Here is a 6,000-nt window from a genome sequence, read left to right as displayed (position 1 = left end):
AAATAAAAGAAAAATTAGAGCAGAAGGGCACTACATATTCAAAAAAGATTTGTCTACTCACCCATGCGTCTAAGTCTTGGAGTTGCAGACAAATCATGCAAGAAATTGTTCCATCTGATTGTGAAGCCAGAAAGGCGAAAGTGTTAGTTTTCAAAGGTGAAGTTTTAAATTTTCCGTAAGCCAAGCGAGGAGAAAAACTGACTGAATAAACTGAAAATTTGATAATAAACTTCTACGAAGATGACGAGATTAGTTGACAGATGATAGGTAAGAAAGATTTTATATATGTCAAAAAACTAGACGGTGCTCGTGAGCAAGTAGAGAAGAGACTGACTCTGTGCAATCTTTCAGAATTATATGCCCGATTTGTAGCCCCACATGAAAATGTGAAGATTGGATTTTCAAAATTCGCACAACAGAACATGATCTGTTTTCAAAGACCGTCAAAGAAGAATCATGCATACAACCAAGTCCCCGGTAGGACTGGCCAACCTGTCCGAACGCGCGAGGAAGGTTTTCGCTCGGATATCTTCGCATAACTACACCATGAAAGTTCTGTAAATTGCTCTAAAACGGCACCCATCGCAAAATCTAAAGCGTTCGAAAGACCAGTTTTGATTTTCTCAGTCGCTTGATGAGCATCTTCGGTCCAAAGAAACTTTCGCTTATCATTCTTTATAAAATCGTGCAGATAAACATGAAGCGGTACCTTGGATTTTTGTTTGATAGGGTTGTCTGTATTTTAAGAGAAATTTAATCTTTCGTATCTTGTTTCAGATTTCAGTTCACACTTTTATTGCTTACTTAATGGTGCCCCTATTTCGCACGTTCCTCGTTCCGGAACTTCTCATTCTCCTGCCAGAATTCATACTCCTGATAGGTCTCTTCCTCCTGCCAGATCTCAGTTTCCGGTTTCTCCGGCCAGGTCTCCTGCCACTGTCGAGTCTTCTCTTCGTGCCAGGTCCAGGTCTCCTCCTGCTATTCGCTCTTTTTCATACATACTTGCATTTGAACTCGAGAAACTTGGATTCATTCGGCTTATTCCTCATACAAATCCGAAACAGCTATTTGAAATTCAAAGATTATCAATATCCAATGGTGAAATATTTGCAATTATAGTGAAAAGAAATAGATCACTTCGTGGATTCTACACAAAAATAAATGGCTTACAAAAGCGGGCATAAATAAACATGTCCAGTGGCGCGGTAGAAGAAATGACTGCACAAGAAATCGGGGACACTCCATTAGGCAGTCTTGCATCAATCTCAAAGATATTTAATACAGTCAATCTAAGCGAAACAAGTAATTCTATTCCACGATGAAATGCACTTCTAAATATTTCTAAACATTATTATTAAGATAGAAAATTCAAATTGTTAAAAATTTTTTAAGATCAAGGAATAATATTGTAATTAACATTTTTTTCCAACTCTAGCAATTGTAAACTTTTTCATAATTTTAAAGAGATAATAAGATTGCTGCTATACAATATATGTACTATAAAATTAAATGAAGCAGTCGAATATTTGTTAATTAAATTGTTAATAAAATTCCCTATTAATACAATTATCAGTGTCTCCCCTAATTAGAAAAGATGAAGTTTGCTTATACTTTCATCTTATTCTCGTCTATCATCATTGCGTTTTTAAAAAACGACTTTGATTTCAGTTTATACTTTTTTGTTGAACATTTTTTTTTAGTTAAAGAATTATCAGCTTAGGTGAAAATGTACTTCTTTGGTTGAAAATGTAACCACTTTGTTGAACATTCAAATTGCAAGCATTTGATTCTGGGCCGAAGAGGACCGAGGGCGAACTCGAATTGGGAAATCAGAATTGGACGAAAGCCAAAGAATACATAGTTAATCCATTTTTTATTTCTAAAAAGATATTTAATTAAAGAATATGCTTAAAAACAAAGTTAGAATCTATACAAATATACCGTAAGAGAATACACAAGGTGAAATATTTAATCTTGCGTTTCTTGTCGCAGAGTTTAGTTGAGTGGTCGATGGTTTACCTGATGGTGCTCATATTCCTGGTGTTCCTTATTGCCAATATTCTTATTTGCCTGACATCTAGCATTCCCCTGGAAGGTACATTCCTCCTGCCAGACCTCATTCTCTGGGTGGGCCGGTCACGTCTCCTCCTGCCAAGCCATCTCTTCGTATCAGGTGCAGTTCTGCTCCTGTTACTCAATCTTTTTCATACATATTTGATGATACATTTCTTCTTCTGCCGATAAATCGTTTCAATAGAGAGAACAAAATAGAATATCCTTGCGCTCATTCCAACCGAAGAAAAATTTGTGTTATCAACATTCAATAGTGACATCTTCCGACAGCGGCAAGATTTAATATTGTTTGTGATTTTAGACTTTAAATCCAAAATTCATCTAAAAAGTTAATTTTTAAACAAATACTTGATTTTTAAAGCAAAAAAGAATTTCCCAGTCAAGAAAGAAAATAAATTTTAACCAAATTATAATTTTAGGGCAGAAGTATACTGTTCCTAAGATTATTGCGCTATATTTAAACTGATTTTGTTTTGTTTAATTACAGAATAGTTCAGTACTTTAAGAAAAATTACATACAACTCTCGCTTTTAGTCCAGTGTGGGGGGTTTTCTTCCAATAGCCTTCGACTGAATTCAGGGGAACCAAAACGGAAACAGTCAGCGCCGCCTTAACCGTTTCCAATTAAAATGTCTTTATTATTTTGAAACCTTGGAGAATTCTTAAAATTCTTCGAAATTTTTGAAAATGTAAGTTTTGTTAAATTTTTTGTAAAGCTCTAAATTATTTTTAATTATAATAAATTATTATAAATAATTTATTAAATAACTTATAATAAATCTAAATATCTTTTTAAAAGATTCGAATGTTTCCTAGATTTTTTTATTAATTCTGAAAAATAAAAAAGAATGGTCTCCAAATTTTTCAATTTTTTTTTTTGACAATTTTGGAAATCTTTCAAAATGTTTTAAAATCCTTTTAAACCGTGTTTAAAAACTAGTGTTTCATAATAAAGTAAGTAAAAAAATTTCCAGGTGTCTTGAAAAGATATTGCTTATTCTTTTAAAGCTTACCAAAATTCTTATGAAGCTATTTTCAAAATATTCATAAATCTATATATTGTGTTGAACTTTTTCAAATTTTTAAAGATTCAAATTATATTTGAAATTTTTCAAAACATATTAAATAACTTATATATTAATTGTATTTCCACATATATAAAAAAATTATTTACAATTAAAATCATATGTATCATAAATAATGATGAGAAACCTACAAAAAGCCTGCAAAAAATATTTTTAGATCCTATTAGGACGCTTATTAGGTCAATCAAACCTCTCTCTTCCATTTTTCCCGTCCTTAATGCTCCTCTTCTCCATCACTTCCCTTCTCGCAGTTCGGCCATCGCCCCGCCCCCCCCCCCCATTCCCCAATTTCTTCAACATCTACTTATCCCTCTCTTCACTGTCACAGCTACTGGAATCCTCTCTTGAAATTTTCCCTCACCTCCCCACTCATTATTACCGCTAGTTCCCCTCTTATAATTTCTCCTATTTCCCTTCTTCTCCCACACCTCATTTCTCCTCCCTTCTCATACATTATTCACCCTCTCTTCATACCCTTACCTGAAATAATTATTTTTGTTTTGCAATACGAGTCTCGTGACTACAAATTTTTGAGAAAAGGATCATTTTCATAATACAAAACTATTGCAGCTAGGATTTATATACGTATACTAAAATAAGCCAATAGCTTCTTACATGTTTATTCTCCACCACTCTCCCATCTGGGAGTGACACATCCAAACTTAGCGTGTTCGCGAGACGGCTCTGCTACATGTTGCGTGGGCCAGCCTCATTTAGAGCCGAAAATGCACGAGCACGATAAGAAATTTTCATAATATTTTTTAAAATCCTATAAAATAAAAATAAAATGTCTTTAAAATCTCCAAGGATTTTCTCTGACACATCTGATACATTCGAAAATCTTTTTATTTTTTTTATTTTCTTAAGAATCTTATAATAATTATTTGCATATAAATTTATAAACAAACTGATAATACTTATTTTATTGTATATGAAATCTTTACAAAATCTTTAATGCCTTAAAATATGTATCTCAAAATTACAAAATTTAGCTTTGACAATTTTATTTTAATTGTGAAATAATTGTAATTGGAAATTGATTGTAAATAATTGTAAAATAAATGCAACAAAATTTATTTTATGAAGAAATATCTCATGATTATAAAAAGAGAAAAATAATTGTTAAGGCAAGTCTCTGTCAAACATGATACAAAAAACCGTCGTGAAATTTCAAATAAAAACTGTACTCTCTATACATTAATTTTTTTAAATAAATAATAATAATACTTTTATAAATATTTCCAAAATTTATTTGAACATGATACACATTGATTTTTATTGCAAAAATTCCTGTAAATAGTTGGTGTTTTTTAAATTTAACGATATTTGTGTACCATGTTTGACCTTAGGGAATAGATTTCAAAAATAAAATTATAAAAATATCTCCATTAGTTAGTAAAATACTATGAAGAATCGCCTTTCAAATTATAATTGAAATTGAAGAAATAGATATTTCTCTTATCGTTTTTCAGCATATGATTTTTTACTAAACGTAAAGCAGATTAAAATACACTTCAAAAATAAAAATAAAAAAGTTCAGAAATTTATGCAGTTTTCTGTTCAGAAAATCGCAAACATTTTTGAATGAAATTCCTGTCGACACCACATTCAAAGGAAAATTTCACAACATTTTTGTCAAATGATTAATCTTTTAAATGAGGTCAAGTTCATAACTATTTGATTTTTTCTCTTAAAATCCTCAAAATTGTGATTATAGCCTGAAATAGCAAGAAAAGAGATGTATAAAAAAAGAACCTAGAGGACTTTAAATTTTTTTATTTTATTGGATTTTAAAAAAATATTAGAAAAATTCGTGTCTTTTTAAAAGATGATTAGGACATTTAGAAGTTTGAAAGATATCGACGAATAATGGATAAATAAATAAATTTATTTTTTTGAAATTTTTGAAAATATATATTTCTGAAAAATTTAAGTTTAAAATTAGATTTGAATCTCATTCATTCTTCTAAATATTTCTTGAATTTAATGGATTATTTAGGTTTTTAAAACTTTTGAATCTTATCAAATTGAAACCTTTTGCTTTAAAATCTTCTACACTCTCCTTTTAAATTTTCGGAAATCCTTTGATGTGTTTCAAAATTTTTTAAATTTTTTTTAAAGTAAATTTTTGTAAATAAAAATTATTAAAAATTTTCAAATGATTATTAAAAAAATAATTATTTTTTAAATATTTTCAGACCTTCCAATCTTCTAATTCTTAAGAATTATTCAAATTTTTCCTTATTTTTTTGCAAGTTTTAATTATTTTTTAATCGTTTCAAAATTTCGGAATATCTCGTAAACTTACTAAAATTTGAAAGCAAATTTTACAAGCAAACATAAACATAACAAAAAATGGTGCGACAAAATTGCACAAGAAGGCCTAATAAGAATTAAATTCCCTATTTTTTCTAAAATTATATAATATGGAAAAATTACGAAATAATTTTTAAAAATTGTGAAGATGAAATCACAACTTAAAAAATAATACATGATATTAAAATAAAAATCGATGTTTCTTCCTCGAAGAATTCCCTGACGCACCGAAGGAACCGAAATGAGCCCCTACAAAGTATCCTTAAAGACCCCACTGAGTCCCCCTTCGGTTCCTTCTTAAAAAACTCAACAAAAAAACAGCAAGATCAACTTTTCAATTGTTCAAATTCAGGTTCTACGATAAAATTTCTATGAAAAACTCACGGAGTAATCGCAATACTTTTTTTGGCAGCGTTAAAATTTTTTAAAAATGTCATTAACTTCTGCTGAAGGTGACTTCGAGCGCATCAATAATAGCTCAAAATTACTCCGTGGGTTTCTAATGCAATTTTTAACGTAGAATCCG

The sequence above is a fragment of the Belonocnema kinseyi genome, chromosome 4, assembly GCF_010883055.1.
Source record: "Belonocnema kinseyi isolate 2016_QV_RU_SX_M_011 chromosome 4, B_treatae_v1, whole genome shotgun sequence".
NCBI lineage: Eukaryota > Metazoa > Arthropoda > Insecta > Hymenoptera > Cynipidae > Belonocnema > Belonocnema kinseyi.
This window is presented reverse-complemented; position numbering follows the sequence as displayed.